Raw genomic sequence first — 20,893 nt, 5'->3', positions numbered from 1 at the left:
TCTGTTCTTTTTTTTTTGGGGGGGGGGGGTGGGGGGTTGCAGAGCATTGATGACCTCACATAAAATGACCAATGATACGTGCTACTTGTTTCGATTGAATGCGCCTCATGAGAGTTGTGCATTGATAGTAATTACTTGATGGGAGATTATGTTTCGAACAATCCCTGTTGTGTTTCCTTCAGGCGAGGGAGGTTGTGACAAACAACTTGTCTGACGAGCTCAGGATCAAGGCCGGTGTTACAAAGTCTCAACCCACATAAACTATAGAGACCTCGGAGATGATGGGTGAGAGCCCTCAATCCATCCAAACTGAATGCATTGAAATCAAGAAAAAGCACTCTTAAACCATGCCCATCAGGAAGGATGCTGATCAGGTCCTTCACATCATCATCGACCAACCTGCATCCATAGAATTTCAAGATTGTAAGGGATGACGGGATGTGGTTAATATCTTGCAATCGTGCATGCAGGTTGATGTCAAACAGTGAGAGCCAACTCAACCTGCATCCTTCCAGTGCCTTCAAAAGATCAACAACCTCATCCGGTGATCGTCTGACCATACAAAACTGAAGACTGTCCATTTGTTCCTGCATGCGGAAAAAGCTGCGCGATACACGCCCCACATCGCACCATGACTGCGGCACAATGTAAACCGCAATCACTAATACAACAACATCCACCACACCAAGGGTTTCCTCCAGGAGGCTAAGCTCCTCCTCCTTCTTAGACAAGTAGTAGTCAACATGTATGTTACTTGCTGACTTCACGCTGTCACTCAGAAGAATTTCCTTGAGAAGGGTAAGGTCATGATGTCTTACATTCTTCAGGGTAAAGGATGTACCTTCAAGTGGCGGAGTGACATTCTGTAAGTAGTTACTCAGTGTTTTCAGGTCTTCGCTACTCTCGCATTCTACTTCAGTTGGTCTGCCTCTGCCATGTTTGGTAGCCAACGCCTCTGCACCAGAATAAAAAAAAGTCCGGTATTTTCTAAAAGAAATCATAAAATCATTAATCAAAACCGAACAATCTGCCTGTCCATTTTTCGACCTATTATTTTTCTTCTGCAATCAGGTTTATTTAGTTTACCTATATTTTGCAACGTATGATCCATTGGTTGAAATTTCCAATTCCATGCAGTATAATGTACACTGACAAATTTTGCCTGGGATTAAAATTTACGTATCCACAATTCATGTTTAAATCAAGGGTCTAAATGCGACGGGTTTTCTTAGGAACACAATTTGTGCAACTTTCTATTCCCTTAAATGTATGAAATTATTTAAAATCCCTTTTTGGTTAATTTGATTGAAAGTGCACTTCTGATTCTTCAAACACAAAACAATTTTCCATGCTTTTCCGGACAACTGAGGGACAACTGTTGCTGTGATGTCATTTCAGGAAGACACTGTTTAGGGGTTTTCTGTTCAAAACATTTCTGCAAAAGGTTTGCTCACTGGCTTAATGCCATGTACTGACACAACAATGAATAGCCAAAGAAAATTTACGACCGCAAAATATCAACAATTCTAGCAATTTGTCGTGCTGAAATGCTAGACTCCTTCAGCTAAGAAGCAAGGCATGTTTGTTGTGACAGGCATGGGCGTCAATCCTTGGGGGGGGGGGGGGGGGAGGGGACAGGTTCCCCCCCCCTCTTTTTTTGAAGGATTGGGGACACAATATCAAATGCCCCCCCCCCCCCCATTTTTGAACTCATGTCTTATTTACAGGGCCCTATTATGCACTACAAAGTATCTTTTGCAAAGAAAATATTGGTTTCTACTAGCAAATTTGACACAAAATGCAATCAGATTGACTTCAAACTACGCACAAAGACTCCAAGGTTAGATTGGCCCTAGGCAAGTGATGTCATGATGACGTCATCAATGGTTTTATGGCACCTTAAAGGTGTCTATTTTACCATTTTTTATCTAGAGAACCGTAAGTCTGATGGGGTTGGAACTTGGTATACTGTACATGTATATGAACATATTTACAGGGAGTCATGTTAAAGACAAAAACTGGGTGACTTCATGATGACGTCATCTTGGGTCCTGATACGTATAAATCCTAAAGGTGCATATTTATAGTCCTATATCTGGAGAACTACAAGAACAGCTAAATAAGTCATGGAACTATGTTTAACATACATTGCATAATATGCTCAAACAGTACATCACCCTCCCTCTGCCCCCCCCCCCAAAAAAATATTCAAAATCAACAGTAACACTTGATTTAAGATATCAAACTACAGTAAACTCCGGCTAAACCGACATCGTACAAACCGTCATATCGCTTAAATCGGCCGTCTGAAAAAAGTCCCGATTGTCTCTAATGCATTTCCATTGACATTTTCATTTCTAAGCTGGCCATTGTAAGCCGCCATTTCGCCTATATCGGTGTGTTACTTTCAGTCCCATTTCCTCAAAACTACACAAATTCCTCTGTATAACCCGGCATCGTGCTCTGCGGTTTGCAAGAAGTGTCGAGTGAAAAGTCCCACACACTGCAATCTGACATCTGTTTATGGCACAGCCAGTAATTGATGCACGTGCGCGATCAAAAAGGGGTTTTCCCGATAGCACAATACCAGCACCCCCTCTCGACTGCACGCATGCTTTCTGTTCATTTTGGGGGTCCCCTTATTGAACCAGTACCATGCACACATTCAATTCGTGACTGTACACGAACGTCGTGCACAATGACCGGTCATGGACGTACAGTATGCAAGCTGATCGTACCACTCGCTTGCCGGCCGCGCTGTCCTTGCTTCGTACGTACGTACACATACTTTCTGTGATCAATACCACAGCCTGTTTGTGACTGATAAACATTGAGGATATATTTGCTGAAATCAACCATGGATGTAGAAATAAACCAGGGTAAATCAAAGCCTTTGAATTTTAGCCATGAATCTTGTTTGCATGATTCAGATACAGATGCGCATAGGACCTAATTCAATCCATTTTTTCACTCCGTGATTCAATTCGTGTATTTGTGTAAGACGGCAAAATGACGTCTTGCAGCAGAAGCCGACATCTGGGTAAGCCGTCACAAATTCTCTGGTCCCGAGAGTGCCGTCTTATTCAGCCGGAGTTTACTGTACTTTATCGTATGAATTGTATCAAACAAGATAATATTTACCTGTTCCCTCCGACGGCTTGTAGTAATTGAAAGTAACTTCCCCTGAAGCAACAACGTTAGGGTTGTTGTTACCGCTGATTGTTCCAATGCTTCCTATGCTGGCTCCACTTCTTTGTAGGTAATCTACAATCAAAGTCAAAGAATTAAAATATCCTTCAATTCAATTCAATTATCAGGGAATAACAGTGTGAGGACGTGGGTTTTCTCTCCGCGATAATGACCGTGTTGGGGGATGGCAGCTGTTAATGGACCGAGCCAAAATAAACAGTGAAAATGCTCTGAATTTGTGACTTTTCTTTTGGCAATATACCCAGACTTTTTGTGTTCATGTTCAGGGGCCATGGTTTAGTTTATGCATGGTACCCTGTCTCTTCAATATACATTGTTAATGTGCAATTACGAAATTGCAAAAGCGTCAGCAAATGGTGCCCGACTTAATTTAGTGCAAAATACATGGGAGCCCAGAGAGGCAACATAAAGCTTATACTCAATTGTAACCCCATCTAAAAACATTAAACTTGTGCAGCAGCAGGATTCCAGTCAAACCAGTGAGTTTGGCGGTTTTGAGATATCGGCTTACATTGAAAAATAACTTTTGAATTTTGTCGACGCGCATGGCTACACGCAGACCAGAAACCTGAGACTTTTTTTGGCCTTAAGTTAAAAGAGACATTTCGTTGAGGTAGTAAGAAATTTTCACACATATTGTAGGATTAAATTGACAGGGCCAAATCACTTCAACTTGGTGGGAAGGTAGATAATGCATACAGAAGTCATCATGATGACGTCATCACCTGATTTTTTATTAAGTTTTAAACCTATTACATTTTCTTCTACTACCAACATTTGACATAAATTGCATTCAGATTGACTTCAAACTACGCATAGTTAAAGAACCCAACCCTAGACAAGTGATGTCATGATGATGTCATCAATGGTCCTATGACGTCACCTTAAAGATTAATGGATTCCAAATGATAAGTCCAGTTAGAAATGAGATTTTTGTGTCTAACTTCGGTAGGGGGTTGCCCTTGGGTACAGGCAAGTTGGGATTAGTTTTGGGGTCAAAGGTCAAAGTCACCATGGTGAGTTAAAGGTCAATGGTTTCTGGATGATAACTTGACTCCAGCTGAGAGGTTTCAACAGCAACGCTGTTATTTTTCTTAGATATTTCAATTTCCATTATTATGTTTTTTTGGTTTTGAAATACCAAATATCCCCTTAACTTCACGTTGACTGCGACGTTTCTCAATGTATTGATCTGCAATAACAACACAAAAAAGTGTCATAACTTTTCAAGGATCTCATATTTCAGGGAAATAATTTTCGTTAAAGGCACAACCACTGTCGTAGTCTTTGTTCCAAGACGTCCTTAGCGGTGCAATTAATACTGCATGCACGTACCGGTTATCTTGGACTGTGCAGCGATTCACAGAAGTGGGCGCTACGCAAATACTAACAAGCCATGCAAAAGACTTTCTTTAACGTCTTTGCTAGCGGTTCGCTGACCCAAGTCAGGTTTGTAGTGATGTGCGGTACAAAGGCTGTACTGTCTCAGTATCCTGAATTAAGAACGTCTTGCTCAAAGACTACCACTGTCTGTGAACTTCTACACTCTCTAATAATCAAAGTGACCATTTTGCCAGGTATGACTGTTTGATAGGCTATAAATAATTATTGAGGAACATAAAAGCTCGGTTTTATTATGAAATCAAAAAAATAAACATAATGTACAGCAGACGACAAAACTAAATCACATGAAATCATGAAATCTCACGTTTCAATATTATTTCTTGTAATATCTTGTGTCGATATTTATTATCTGGTTTCAAGGCAAAACGGTTTGGGAAGATTTCCATTCCTTCTCTAACCCTATACGATTAGAGCCATGCCATGGATTCACTTCGGAAGGGGTGGGGGAGGATAAAACAAGTAAACAATATGGAAAGGCAATAATGTCCAATTCTGTGATCATACCGGTAGGAACATCACTCACATATTACAAAACCAAATGTCAACAGTAGAGCCACCAGAAAGCCGTCAATTCCTCCAACCGTTCCAGCGATTTTGTAAATATCATCCAGGTCATATCCACCACTTCCAGTTGCAGACTTTGTAGTTGTGCCGCTGCCAAACTCTGCCATTTCTGTTCTTGTCAACAACCTTTTAAAAATAAAGTCACAAGCGAAAATTGTAAGTGAGCTACATGCGAGATAGCGAGGTGTTTGTTATCTAGACACTACAATCTTATGAATGGATGTTTTTCTAATCAAAGGGCGGATCCGAGGAAGTGATTGGTGTCTCTCACTACCCTGTAATTGAAATGCTAATTCTTTACGTAATGGAAAAAATCTTCATTTTTAGTTTACATTCTTCTGTGCATAACTGTCATCACTCAATAGTGCAAATCTGAAATTCACTGATGCAGAGAGGTCCTTGATCTTATTATGAGGTGACTGCAGCAATGCCCCAGCCTCTCCTCTGGAAAATCAACCACTGAAATCACATACTCATTGCGACTTTTATCAAATGATCGAGCTGTTCATTTGCAACTATCCAAAAACTAACTGATGAAATTATTGTTGAAAAGCATAGGGCCTACTTGTTTTAAAGATAGTAATGACACTAAACTCACTGTGAATTTTTTCTTTTGACATGCTGTCATTTTAAAGAAAACAATTAAAAAATTTCATTTCCAAAGATGCAAACTTATTTCTGATAGTAGTTCGATTTTAATTCATGAATGGGCCCTATATCTAGAGAACAGTACTGCTAGCACTGAAACTTTGTAGATGTATGTCTATAGATGGGAATGCGTTATTGATGAAAATCTCTTTGTAATTTTTTCGTTAGGTCATAGATATGAAAAACTTGTGATGCCATCATGAAAATGTGAATTTTTAAAACAAACATCCAGGTAGTTCCGATTGTCATGAAACTTGTTGGAAGGTAGATAATGTTACTAGTATGCAAAATTCAAAATGACGTAAAGATGACGTCATCAACTGATCTTAATAAATGTTTAAACTTTTCTTAGCATTTAATACAAGAAATTATTAATAACAAAAGAAGCATTGCCAAAAAAAAAACCTCATAAAAATCTAATGCAGAGAAGCCCTATATCATATGTTCTGTTTTTAAACAGACATAGAAAGACCTCTTGTTTCTTTTTTGGAATTATTGTTCAGGTTTTGAAGAGCTATAACAGTACATCTTTAACTACATTGTATCTTCTAGGATATTGAAATAGACAAAATGTATTTTCAATATAAACCGGAGTCTGCCTACTCATATTACTGTATAGGTTTTGTTGGAACATTAGTACTACTAGATGTCCGTAGCTTTATATTTTGCAATTAATTGTTACTGCTACATTTGTAAGCTAGCCTTTAACCGCATTCAAAGTAACTGACAATATTTTCTTACCCCTTTTAAATTCCCAGTCAAATCACTAGAAGACAAAGTTTTCTACTTTGATGTAAAGAGCACAAACAGTTGAGACTTTTGATGGGGCGGATCTGGTAAAGATGGCGCTGTACAAACACAGCATCGTCATCAAGTCGCGTGACATGGTTTATATTTAGAACGTGGGATTTTTGTTTTGCTGCATACATGTACGTCACATGTACCGGCAGGCTTCTAGCCGGCCAGGCATACAATAGGATATTGGGCCGATACGCTTCGAAAAAAATCCGATACGCTTGAAGTTAACCGATATGCTATCAATATGCTTCACATTTTCTGTGACAAAAGAAAAAACTACCCAAGGTTTTCTCACTACTTGTGTATTAAGTGTACTGGTATAAAATAAGATCTGTTGCTGAAACGAATTATCAATTGTTACCTGAGGCAAATCATTTTTTTTAAACGAACAGTGAAAGCACATCCCACGAAAAGATACCGAGGTTCGCTACCGAGCGCTGGCGGTATACACTGTTGCACTGGCCGGCCGGCGGGCCGTACGTGAGCGAACTCTTTCGTTGAAATCTGATGTGATTGCGTGCCCCGGTCAACCATGCATCCAACACACGTGCTGTATGATCGGACCAAACCATTTTTGGTAATAAAGGGGTGTATTGTCTTGGGAACAATACTTATCAATATTTCCATTGAAGAAAAGAAAACCTGTGCTTTTTTTAGAGTCTGAAACATTTCTTTATACGACAGTCAGTTGTTCTACGTCACAATATATTATTTTTTCTGGAAATGTATTCAAGAAACGACGTAAAACGCAAACCTGGCACTAAATCATCCCTTACGAAATTAATGGATTCGCCCGTGCATCGTGCTAGCTGTTTTTTGAAGAAAGTACGATTGTACATTTGATGTTTTGACGTTACTACTCGTTAGTAATCACAACAATTTGATAAGTTTTGTTGTAAAAAAGGACTTTATTTATTCTTAGGACAAAATAAATCAGCATCTGTTGCCACAAAGCAAGATTTGTAGCACTCCAGTCAGACGCCACATGGTGGGTTGCATACTCTCTCAAGTGCTGCGGGAAAATGTTGTCATTCGCCGGCACAGGCTGCTGGGCCATGCGCTAACTTGCCGGCAGCAATTCCCAGTGTTTATTTCTCATCGTCAATGTTCATATTTCTCGCCAATCATGATCATCTTAGTCATGCTTTAAATTGTGTTTCTTCATGTTTCCACCACTTTTTGCAATTTTCCTGTAAGAGGGTACCATATATCATTATCAGTAATGGAAAACAATGAAAACTTGAGACCTACATTTTTCCTTATGAAAAAGGATCTTGTTTATAAACAGTTCTCTTATTAGGTGTTGGGCCTCAGCCCAACACCTATTGTTATTGTAAGAATTTACTATTATTCTTTTTATTCTTCAAGACACATTTCTTCTCCAGAACTGTTTGTTAACATGAAAACATATATGAACTTCAATTGTCAATACATGAATGCACAACCAACTGAAGATGTGCTTTTTTGCAATTACGTCATCATGACGTCATCATGGGTCACGTGACGTCACTTCAAAAAATAATAAATTTAATCTTTGAAATTCAATATAAAATCAACCGTGAGAGACCGCAACTTGAAGTTTGCGGGAATCGACATGATAATATATGATCTTCATTTTATCTTGTGCGCGTAAAATCACGTGACCCTTCCTTCCGGTCGAAACCGGAAGTGCCTAATAATTTGAAAGTGGAAAAAGATATGAACTTGCTTTCAACGGTGTTGATGTCTGCCTGGATTGACCTTTCAAAAAAAATAATTGGTGACGTCATGAAGAGTTGGAGCGCCCTCTAGCGGCAGGTTAAAAAACGCGAAAAACGCATTTTCACTTGATGTCTGTGGCGAAGTTTGCAGTAACGGCTTCAAAATTAATGTACATGATGACCATAATGACCACCTGTGCGCGAAAAAAAATTGATTACATGTACGTCATCAGACCGGAAGTTACAATAAAAAGACCTTTAAACCTTCAAAACTTGCTAAAAAATCAACCATGATAGATATAATCAAGATTTGGCTAACTATAGCACAGTTAAAATAGTTCTTGAACTTTCTGGTAATGACGTCACAATGACGTCATCAAGTATCATATTACAAGCAATCAAAGATTTCTAAATTTAATCTTTGAAAATCAATATAAAATCAACTGCTACAGATTTGATTTTGTTTTTTATAGCAATCGATACAATATTGCAGGGTCTTCATTTTTGGTATTAAGTGCAAAATCACTTGACCCTTCCTTCCGGTCGAAACCGGAAGTGCCTTATTATTTGAAATTGGCAGAAGATGCGAACTTGCTTTCAAAGATGTGAGTGTCTGTCTAGGCAGTACTGTACATGTACAAAAATTTACAGGTGACGTCATGGATTTAAACATGCATATTTTGAGTTGATGTGTGTGGCAAAGTCTGCGGTAATCCATGGCCCAACACCGTGTGGTTGTTCATACAACCTCTAGTTTATCACTGTTAATATCAGGGTTTGACTATAATGGCAAAGATTTCATGTAAAGGTAAACTTGGCGTAATGAATGCTTTTTGAAAGACATCTAATGCTGACTACCGTGTTGCATTTGTTTTACTTGTAATTGAATTTTTTTTTTTTTAAATAAAATCCAGGCCCACTTTCTGCAGCATGCTGTTACAGTGTTAGGGTTTTTTGCTCTTTTTCCGATCATAAAATATGTTTCCAAATGGCCTTAGATTGCACCACAGAACATCTAGAATGTGAAAAATTTTTGCATGGCAGACTCAATGTCTCCATTGTGTTTACAAAAAAAGTAAAAGTGGGGGCCTGGGAAAAAAGGCCGTCCATCCCTTGCCAGCAGTCACAAATGGCATATCTTACATGAATCATCTAAGCAGGGCCATCTGTGGTTCAATTAGAATGAAATCAAAGAAAATGTGCACTCGGTTTAAAACCTGTCTTCCCAGCCGGTTTTAAAAGTCACACGAATGGGTGGAATTTATTCTATTCACCGAGATGATAAAAGGGATTTTCATTGATTCGTCAATACAGTTCACACATGTACATGTATATAACTGTGGCTCACCTAATAAATCATGCTTTTATCTCTTCCACAAACTAAATCTCAGGCATGCAACTGTAAATTCACCACACAAAAAAGGAAATTCCAAAATTTGTTTTCGAATTTTGAGAGGCATAATGACATGAGAATAAAAAAAGAGAGGAAATCAGCATCTCCGAAAAAAAAGTTGCATGCCTGAAATCTATTGCAATACTGAAAATGTACAGTTCAGAATCGACAAGAACGGTTCCACTGTTACTATCAAATGAAAGAACCTCTTCCGCCCAGCCCCTATCTATAGTGAAAATGATGTCATGCTCGGAGAGATATTAAAGTAGAACTGGGCAATTGTCAGACCCCCTGTGGGTCGGTATACATGTATACCACGAAAATTGAAACTGCTTCACTGCCTTTTGAGCAACGGGGCAACATGCAACACAAACTACCATCTGAAAGTTGTCAAACATCCCGTTTTGCGTAAAACATTTTTTTTATCAAACAAGTCCTAATTACAGAATAGAGTAACATCTTTTGAAGTACATGTATACTGCTTTCATTTGAGCAGGGTAGCCTTTTCAGTAATTTGAACTGTTCTCAGGGCTCTGACATGCACATTCATAGCCCTTACTGGTACACGTCTGTGAAGACAAAACTTGTTTATTGTGTCCAAGAGAAATTACCACTCCTCTAAAATAAAGTACCTTGGCCTGTACATGTTACTCAACTCAATAACAGCAGAAACACCCACTCTATATTAGCGATAGTGCATGTTCAATTGGTATATGAGAAATAAACTGAATACCCAGACTATATTGTTGACAGTACAATGGTACTGGGGGTATTCCCCAATAGTTTACCTACAGCGAGCCAGAGAGCTTAGAATCTATTCAAGTTCAGCATTCCTCGTTGCAACGTCACTGCCCCGTTTATTGGGTTTGTATTCTCAGGTCATCCACCATTGACTCTCACACACCTTGATGCAAATTGTATCAACAATACCCAATGAAAAAGCTGCCACAAACAATCCCATATTTGGCGCACTGCCCTGCTACTCACATGTATGCCTTACGGATAATATACATGTACATGTACATGTGCCACACCCTGCAGGTAAAACTTGTACACACTCAACCAAAAAAGAAAGTCCCCCCCCTCAAGTTTGTTTGTCTTTAACTCAAGAACTACTAGGCACCTCTCATTCAAATAATGACTAATCAGTACATAAAGTCCTTAGCAATCCAGCCATACTCTTAATTTGGCCCTAAAACAGCGATAATGTGTACAAAATTATACAACTTATGACAAATGATACCGAAACAAATTTGCACTTTTGTACACCTGCAAGTTGAGTGTGAACATTTTGTCTCGAATGCTCTTTCATCTCTTCCAACAAAAAATTCTTAAAACAAATTTCTTAACATTTTTTCACCATTTCCTTTACTGCATAAATGTACTTTGCATGTTCTTTGAGGTTCAGTAAAGGAAAGGGTAAAAACATAACCAACAAAACTTTTTGTTGGAAGATTGCGTTAGAGACGAAATGTTCACACTCAACTTGCTCGTACACTTTGTGTACGGACATTATCGCTATTTGTGCCAAATAAAGAGTATGGCTGGATTGCTAAGGAATTTCTGTACTTGTCATTATTTGAGCAAAAGATGCGCAACAGTTTTAGAGTGAGACAAAAAGTATTGGGGGATTTCTTTTCTGGTTGAGTGTATGTGTGTGATGGCGATATGGAACTATTGGAACAATATGGAACTATGGAACTATATGAAAAGCACAGCTTTTCATTTCCTTTGGAGCACTCACCTGTTGTGAAAAATACTGTATTAGGCAAACCATGGACCACAATGGTCCGTGGGCAAACTCAAACATGTTTTTCTTTGGTAATGAGTGATTGGCTCACAGCATCAGCAGCCTACATGTACATGTACATCGCATGAATTAATTTGCACACGGTTAACAATGGTTAAAGATATAGTCCATCATTTGTAATTTGCGCATTCTGTTCATTTGAAGCAACAAAAGTGCTCAAAATCTAAAGAAGGGTGCGGAACAACTGACCTGATGAAGTTTCAGCTCAGCTTCAGCTGTATATTTCGAGAAAAACAACATTCTATGATCTCGATTTCGAATCAAAAGTTGCTAAATCATGTTTTGAATCAGGCCTGAATTCAGCGCCGAAACAGTTCTCACTGAGCCGATTGCAGCTACACGATGTTGCGCACCGATCAGATGAATTATAGCAACCACGCACGCATGTGCATCATGTCAACGCTTGCACACGCTTTGCTGAATAAACGAACTACTAGTTAACGGAAATTTCCAACGGTACTTCTTAAGACATTGTAAAGGCCTTCTTTTGTTGATTTCTTTAAAATGACAGCTTGCCAGAAAGAATAATTTCACAGGGAGTTTAGTCCCCTTACTATCTTTCAACCAGTATGTTTTTCAACAATAATTACGCCAGTTACTTTTTGAATAGCTGCAAATGATGGACTCTGGCTTTAAAATAGAACATGTATACTTTTTTCGTTAAATTATAACTTACAAGTAGAAAATCCATTACAATAAAAACTTCCTACATTACAGCATAGAGCAAGGACAGATTCAACAAAATGTTGAATGACCTATTTAACTTCACATTTTCACATAATTGTAGACAAGCTCGGTAGGCATCTCAAATAAACTTGAACAAATTTATATAGAACCATCATCACCAGTATTCTGCAGATTATCAAGAAACTATATAGAACCATCATCACACGATATTCACTGCAGATTATGAAGAAACTATGCAGCAGGACGTTATAATTACACGAAATGTTCTCTGTACAGTGGCGTACATGTGTAGCACGGTCGTTTTTATTGGGGTTTTTTTTTTAAATTTCTTTAAAAGGGCACTTGCACATCTGTGCTGAAAATGTAGACACGCTTTTTTTCCCCAAACACTTGGCCTCCGTAAAATCAAAGGGGGGGGGGGGGCTGGTACCATCTGTCTATGGGGGCGCTCTTCAAAACCGACGATTGTGCACACTAATAAACACTATATGGTGCTTTTCAGGGCGATACATGAACGTAAATTCACCAAAACAGGCACCCAGAATGGCCGATGGGACCAAAAAGGGCACAACTTCTTTTTAAAAAGGGCAATTGTTCAGAAAAAAAGGGCACTTGTTTAAAAATGGGCACTCTTTACAAAATATTTGGGGGGGGGGGGGTAAGCGCTGTTTAAAAAAGGCATTTGAATGGAAAAGGGCAGTCTTTAGAAAATATTGGGGGGGGGGCGGTAAAAAAAACCCTTACCCCCCTGCTGGCTATGCCTATGCTGTATACATGTTGTCCCTTGAACACTGCTCATAGTATGTGATGTGGTCTGAATGTGTTTTCATGCCTAGGCTTGGATTTAGCTTGGACTCAATCATAAAACTTTGACTTTAATAGCTTGACTTCTGGAAAAGAGACTAGACTGGAATTGGACTCGATCTGCTTGGACGCAACTCCGGTGGACTCGACTCGACTGGCCAAATAAAGAGTATGGCTGGATTGCTAAGGAATTTCTGTACTTGTCACTATTTGAGCAAAAGATGCGCAATAGTTTTAGAGTGGACAAAAAGTATTGGGGGGATTTCTTTTCTGGTTGAGTGTATGTGTATAATGGCGATATGGAACTATTGCCTGTGCTTTTCATTTCGTTTGGAGCACTCACCTGTTGTGAAAAGTACTGTATTAGGCAAACCATGGACCACAATGGTCCGTGGGCAAACTCAACATGTTTTTCTTTGGTAGTGAGTGATTGGCTCACAGCATCAGCAGCCTACATGTACATCGCATGAATTAATTTGCACATGGTTAAAGATATAGTCCATCATTTGTAATTTGCGCATTCTGTTCATTTGAAGCAACAAAAGTGCTCAAAATTTAAAGAAGGGTGCTGAACAATTGACCTGATGAAGTTTCAGCTCAGCTTCAGTTGTATATTTCAAGAAAACAACATTCTAGGATCTCGATTTCGAATCAAAAGTTGCTAAATCATGTTTTGAATTGGGCCTGAATTCAGCGTCCGAAACAGTTCTCACTGAGCCGATTGCAGCTAAGCGATGTTGCGCACCGATCCGACGAATTATAGCAACCATGCGCGTGTGCATTGTGTCAACGCTTGCACGCGCTTCGCTGAATAAACGAACTACTAGTTAACAGAAATTTCCAAAGGTGCTTCTTAAGACGTTGGAAAGGCCTTCTTTTGGTGATTTCTTTAAAATGACAGCTTGCCAGAAAGAATAATTTCACAAGGAGTTTAGTCCCCTTACTATCTTTCAATCGGTATGTTTTTCACCAGTTACTTTTTGGATGATGGACTCTGGCTTTAAAATAGAACATGTATACTTTTTTCGTTAAATTATAACTTACGGTACAAGTAGAAAATCCATTACAATAAAAAATTCCCACATCACAGTACATGTATTTGCTAATTGTTAAACGCATTTAACTTCACATTTTCACATAATTGTAGACAAGCTCAGTAGGCATCTATATATATAAGAGAGAGTTTAACTCGGCCTCCGAGACGATGTTTGCTCATGAAAGGATCCGAGACCGCGGGCTCCCGCGGCACCAAAATCGCTCCACGTCCGTGGAAAAATGCGGAGTGTGTCTTCCGCCGGGTCGGACACTTCGGGTCGTCCTTATTTTCCCGTACGGACCGACGATCCGTTTAGTCGATTTTTCGTGACTGCGTTTTGCGCAGGAATTTGCCGTCGTGTGCACTTTCACGTTGACTGCCTGGCCGCCCCCTGTGCTGGCTTTTTCTGCGTGTCTAGACTGTGCGAGGTCAGCGAGGTCAACATAGGGTTGCGTTTACGTGTTCTACTCGGCCGTTTTGCAAAAGAGTTCACCAAACGTTAGTATGGGGTGACCTTGGTAAAATATTTTTTGTCCATGGTGCGTGGCCACCAAGTGTCCCTATTCTTTCATATGCTTCGCTTGCCGCCCCTGTGCCGAGTGCAACAAATACTCAGAAGGACTATATATTAGTATGCCTAGCGCGGTCTGACCAATCGAAAGTCTACACTGCGTGGTACTTCCCGGCTATGCGTAAAACCGTCACTGGCAACGCGTACTGCAGCCTGCTCCACACCCTGGAAACAAGGTTGAGTCTACGGTGCTCGCTATTTGAAGCACAAGCATGTGATGTCGCGTGATAGAGTGCTGTTGCTTCCATAATGTGTTTACAGCTCCATGCTTCCACCACCAAGGCTGAGCGTTGTGAGTTCGTTGCCCGCCACGTATAATTCAGTGCAAGGGCGGATCCAGAACACAATTTTGGGGGGGGGCCAAATAAAATTTTGGTCCCCCAAAAAGTGGGTCTAAAAAAATACGGCGTGGGGTTCGGGGCCCGCTTAAGGGCCCCGAAAAATTTTTGGATTCTAGATGCTCTGTGGTGCGATCTGAGGCAATTTCTGACCCATTTAACCAATTTATTTTTGAGGAAAAGATGGTGGTGTACTCATTGCCTGCCTTTATTGCGATGTCACATTAAAAAAAAAAAAAAATTGGTTTCGTTTTGGGGGGGGCCATGGCCCCCTTTGGCCCCCCCCTGGATCCGCCCTTGATTCAGTGTCGTGTTATAATTTCGGGGGCCTGTTTGGGGTCAACGAAGGATCGATGCATTCACAAAAAAATCAACGAAAAAGTGTCCGACCTGGCGGAAGACACCCACATTTTTCCACGGACGTGGAGCCATTTTGGTGAAGACCGCGGTCTCGGATCCTTTCAGGAGCAAACATTTCTCGGAGGCCGAGTAAAACTTGCTCTTGATGGTTGAACTTCAATAAAAGTTAAATCGACTTTTTCCTCGCAGACGGTCTTGCAAATTGTAAGAAGTTCAAGTTTACGTTTGTTGAAGAGTCCAATACTGAAACTTAATTATGACCTTCGTCCATGATTCAGACCATTTGTAATTTTATGGTAACACTTAACATTTAACATTTTCATTTCAAATAACACCTTTACATTTTATTGTATTCGCATGTGTACTACGGTAACCTTTTCACTGCGTTTTCCAAATGCGACTGCCTCACAAAATGCCAATTTAACAGACCAACGGGAACATTTACAAACAGTTGCCATGGTACATAATTATCATGTGCGTAAATCCATGGGGGACAGGGGGAACCCCCCCCCCCCCTCCCCATTTTAAAGCGGGGGACATTGTTTGGTTCCGCCCCCCCCACTTTTTCTTCCCCGAATAAAAATTGTAGCCTACAACAATGATTCTATTGCTCAGAATACATGTAGCTGATTCAATTACTCCAAACTCAAAACTTTAAAAGATGATCTTTTGCTAAAATTGGTTTTAGTGGTCAGAAATTGCCTCAGATCACACCACAGAAATAGCTTTTCTATAACTGCATGTCTCCTTAACTATATCCCCATTTACATTTAACTCATCCTCAACACTACGCCCTACCCGATCTATGATCGGGTAAATCAGCTTGTCTCAAATAAACTTATAGAACCATCATCACACGATATTCACTGCAGATTATGAAGCAATATGCAGCAGGATGTTATAATTACACGAACTGTTCTCTGTATGTTGTCCCTTAAACACTGCTCATGGTAAGTGATGTGGTCTGAATGTGTTTTCATGCCTAGGCTTGGATTTAGCTTGGACTCAATCATGAAACTTGGACTTTAATAGCTTGACTTCTGGAAAAGAGACTGGACTCGATTGGACTCCATCTGCTTGGACTCAACTCGGAGGACTACACTATAATACTGCTGACAGGAGTTCAACCCCATGTGACAACCAAAGTTTTAGCATTTGAATCGAAACTTCACATTATCTTCTACAAGTTGCCGTACCAAACACGATCACACTTTAAACCTGAAACCCTTTGCCAATTTGTCATGGTGACTACACGTAGGACACCAGCATACGACTAGCTACATGATGTCATCTGAAGTGTCAAATCAACTTGCGAACCAAATCCTCGTCCATTAGCTGATCGATAAATTGCAAACTGCACTCCAAAGTTGTACCCCATTTCTGACTCTGCAAACAGCAGTCCTACTAGCAACATGAAGTGTCACTAAATGATTCCACACACAAAAGAAAGAATGGCTACTCACCTACAGAAACTCCTCCCCTGTATACAGCACTACACACACAACTGTGGCTGGCCTCACAAACAATCAATGCTAAACTCTTCCAGAAACCAAATCTAAGATTGCAGTACTGAAAAGGTGCAGTGCAGAATCGACAAGAACAGAATCCAAGTTACTCTCAAAGGCGAAGGCGCACAAATGATAGAACCACTTCCGCCCAGCCCCTATTTATAGTCCCGATGACGTCATGCTGGGTAGTTACTCAGAAGAATTAAGCAATTGCCATGCATTTGTGCTGTGCCACCCTGTAGTTTGATTGGCCTATTTCTCCTGCACACACTCACGGTCACACTGAACATACCACCCTATTGGTGCACACATAGATATTTAAATTAGGCTGACCCCTAGGTTATTCTGACAATCTAAGCTTCCCCATAGAGCACGTACAATTGTACACTCAGTTTATGAGAAATAAACTGAATACCCAGACTATATTGTTGATTGTACAAATTGGTACCGGGGGTATTCCCCAATAGTTAACCTACAGCGAGCCAGAGAGCTTAGAATCTATTCAAGTTCAGCATTCCTCATTCCAACGTCACTGCCCCGTTTTTTGGGTTTGTATTCTCAGGTCATCCACCATTGACTCTCACAGACCTTGAGGCAAATTCTGTCAACAACACCGAATGAAAAAGCTGCCACAAACAATCCCATATTTGGTGCTGCCCCGCTGCTTACGGATTAGCACACCAGGTGAAAGGAATAATGGCGATATGGGACTATTGCTGGTGCATTTCATTTCTGTTGGAGTACATGTACTCACCTCAGTGACAAAGTCTTTCTTAGACAAACTCAATCTGTTTGACTTTAATGAGTGATTGGCTGACAGCATACAGCACACATCCAATATGTAATTTCGTTCACATTTTGTGGGGATTACCAAACTATAGACTTTTGGAAACTGTGTTGTACAGGGTGTCCCAAAACAATTGACACCCTAACTTTGATTGCAACTTCAAAAATAACCAAGCTGGCTCTGTACGTTTTTTTTGCAAGCGGACATTATCACTAGCAAACAAAATTTGGGTGTTGGAGCAGGAGGGGGGGGGTTTCGCTTTTTTTTCTCATGAATATCTATTGAAAAAAAAATGTTTGACAGAGCTGGGGTTTTTTTTTGGACCCCCCAAACCCCCCTCTGGATCCGCACCCGTGTAGGCTGGGAATTCTTAACTGTTGAAAACAGCCACTTGATTGATTTGGACTGGAAGGACTACTTGGCACAAAATGTATGTTTGCATAGGAGGGTTTACCAAAATTAACTTTTTTTGACGTGACACAAGAGGGCGCCGTGTAATGACGTCATCTTCACTTGCTTGTGTTTGGCATCCCTCACTGACCATTTGCTGAATTTGAATCTTTGAAACAAAAGTACATTTTGAAAATGAACAAAGGTCTTCGCTGTGGGCGATTCCGTAAATTTGGGCATAAATGTCAGACACTTTAATGAGCTGCTGTTGGAAAAGTGAATGTGATAGATCACTAATAATGTGACATCTAATGAGTAGAAAACAATTACATACCAAACTACGGTACCACCACCTTGACGACCATGTGGTCCGACGTATGATGGTTAAATTAAACAATTCAACAGGTTAATTAAACAGAATACCAGTGAAGGGTATGTACCCTAGTTAAACAAAGTCAAAGTATAACAGACTGACAGACACACATAAAAAAGAAAGTTAAAAACAAAAATAATTGTCCTACCTACCAATCTGGATAATTGTTAGGATGTTACCGTAAACACACACATATTTTCAGCCTAAGTGAACCTACCATGATACGGGTCTTGACACACATCTATGGCTTGGCCGGTGTCAATTCTTGCTGTCCTCTTTGGAGGTTTGTGGCCATGAACTTCCTGTATGCATCTTCATCGGTCTCTGCAAGCTCATCCAGCATTGACCAAAAGCACTGTGCCTGCTTCATCAGGTCATGTTGGATGCCTGTCGCCATAGTTTACTGAAATTGGAAAAGAAAGGAGCAAAATTTTGAAAATGGCGTCCACGCGATATTCGCAACGGAGCCCTCACCAATAAACGGTAAATTTCACTTCTAATCCAGATTGTAAGTAAAGCTTAGTATCTCGATCTTAAAATCATAAATCTGTAATTGTATCTCAGGAGGCGTATATAGTAATTCTGAGGCTGTTTTGAGGGTGAAATTTGATGTTTTTGTTGGTAAATGTTTGGTTGTTAATTATTTGTAACGCCATGTAAGTACTATCGCCAGATCATGTCCAAATGTTGAAAATAATGGAGGGGCTACTGTTGCGGCATTTGCTTTTGTTACAGCATTGTCTGGCTCCCTGACCTAATAGTAAATGTCCTTCGTACAACTGCATGTGAGCACATCACATCACATGACAACGATTAGGGTCTGTGGATGAACAGTTAACCACACGCATGCAAAATCATAGCGGGGTACCAACAAAATCAAAGAAAGTGTTCTTGTTTTGAAGTAGATACAAAATGTTGATTGTTTAACAGCACCATGGTTTAAGATGGTTTGTATTCATCATGTGTATGCTGCAACTTTTGTGCAAACAAAATTTTCCATCTTCTTTTTTACTACAATAGCTAGGAAAGAATTCCATACATGGACACATGACATCACTAATTTTCCGATAACATGTCCTAAACAGTTTGCAGGGAAAACATTGAAGCATTTACTGAGAAAACACTTGGAATTTTGCAGACCAGTCTCATAGGGTTTGTGCACAGGGTGTCAAGTGATGTCCAGGTGGGGTATGGAAGTCTTTCTGCTTTGTTTATCCACAGACCATTGTTGTCATGTGATGTGCACACACGCAGTGGTACATGTAACTCCGATGGGGCTTACACTGTCGTTATCTTCAGAACACCTCTATTTTTTACCGGTTCCGTTCCGTTCAAAACTGACTTTTGCATGACTGTTCAGTACCAAAACAACTTTTGCGGGCCAGTCTTTTGTCTTCAGATTAACTCATGTTTGTTGTAATTTTGAAACGCACTTTCAAAGAAAATGTGACTTTCCTATCTTTTTTTTGGCAATCAGAGACGCAAGCCAGACAGAATTAAAGCCTGATGCTGATTGGCTGATGATATTTTTTTTATAAGCCAATCAGCATGATCAGCATCGAGCCTTCATTGCATCAAGTTTTCACTGTCGCCATAAATTCGAGCCTGTTTTCTGGTTGTCGTCGACGTCTTTTCAAATGACTCTTTTACCCCATAATTTCCCTCATAAATCGAAGACATGCCCACTTTCCACAATATAATAAACAAAATATTCAAGAAGGTGTCCTCCCTTGAATGATTGAAAAAAATGAGTGATGTACGTATTGAGTGTCATTTAGTCAGCTGTTTTGATGAGTCCTTTCTGCCTTTAACCTTATATAGGAACGGGTTCCTAAAGATAACGATTACCGAGACTAGGCCTACTACATGTACTAGGCCTAGTACATGTACTAAAAATAAAAAGGCGAAGTTGGGTACCAAGTTACTCTGGCATGTCGGACGGAAACAATGCAGCATTCAGCATTTGTGTTCAAAGTCAATGGAAAGTCAAGAAGATTTTCAAAGTATTTTCTAACCACATTGGAAACGCGATTCTCTGTCCCAGATTCATATCTTTTAGGAAAGAGTTCCATACTGGGCCATGACCTGAAAAGTACCAAATCTGATGAAGAAACACAATTTAAGGAGTGCAAAAATTCTCAAAATACTTTAACCACCAGTCACACTTGCCAACTGCACTTGCCACACTTGCCAACTGCGCGCTGAAGCGCGCACCCGACGACTGTTTGTCGGCCAACTTCGGCTGCCGTTCTACCTCTGCCGTGATGCAAGTGAAGCCTCATAGTTAGTGCAGCAGTGGTGCATCAAACAGGCATCCCGTGCGCGCTTCAGCGCCATGCCGCGCCGCGCCCAGTCAGTTGCTGTGTCACGCGTAGCTGCTCTATTTTCTCGTCCACACAACTGACAGCAACGCGAGGCCAGCGAAAGATGGCCGTAAAAAAGGCTTCCGAAAATTCGTGATTCTCATGGCAAACCACAACCCATCCAAACAAACAAAGTTGTTTAAGGTAGT

The 20,893-nt window shown here is 40.2% G+C and overlaps 1 long non-coding RNA gene across 1 annotated transcript; it reads right to left on the bottom strand.

Moving 5' to 3' along the window:
* Window positions 1-2,962: 2,962 nt before the first annotated feature.
* Window positions 2,963-18,939, bottom strand: LOC119732879. Its single transcript, XR_005271618.1, has 3 exons — window positions 18,599-18,939; window positions 5,138-5,304; window positions 2,963-3,264 (listed from the first exon to the last, which is right to left on the bottom strand). It is a non-coding gene; the product is annotated as an uncharacterized LOC119732879 (long non-coding RNA).
* Window positions 18,940-20,893: the final 1,954 nt, after the last annotated feature.

This window comes from Patiria miniata, unplaced genomic scaffold (genome assembly GCF_015706575.1).
Source record: "Patiria miniata isolate m_02_andy unplaced genomic scaffold, ASM1570657v1 HiC_scaffold_25, whole genome shotgun sequence".
Taxonomy (NCBI): domain Eukaryota; kingdom Metazoa; phylum Echinodermata; class Asteroidea; order Valvatida; family Asterinidae; genus Patiria; species Patiria miniata.
The sequence above is the reverse complement of the archived record's forward strand: the minus strand, read 5'-3'. Positions and strand labels throughout refer to the sequence as shown.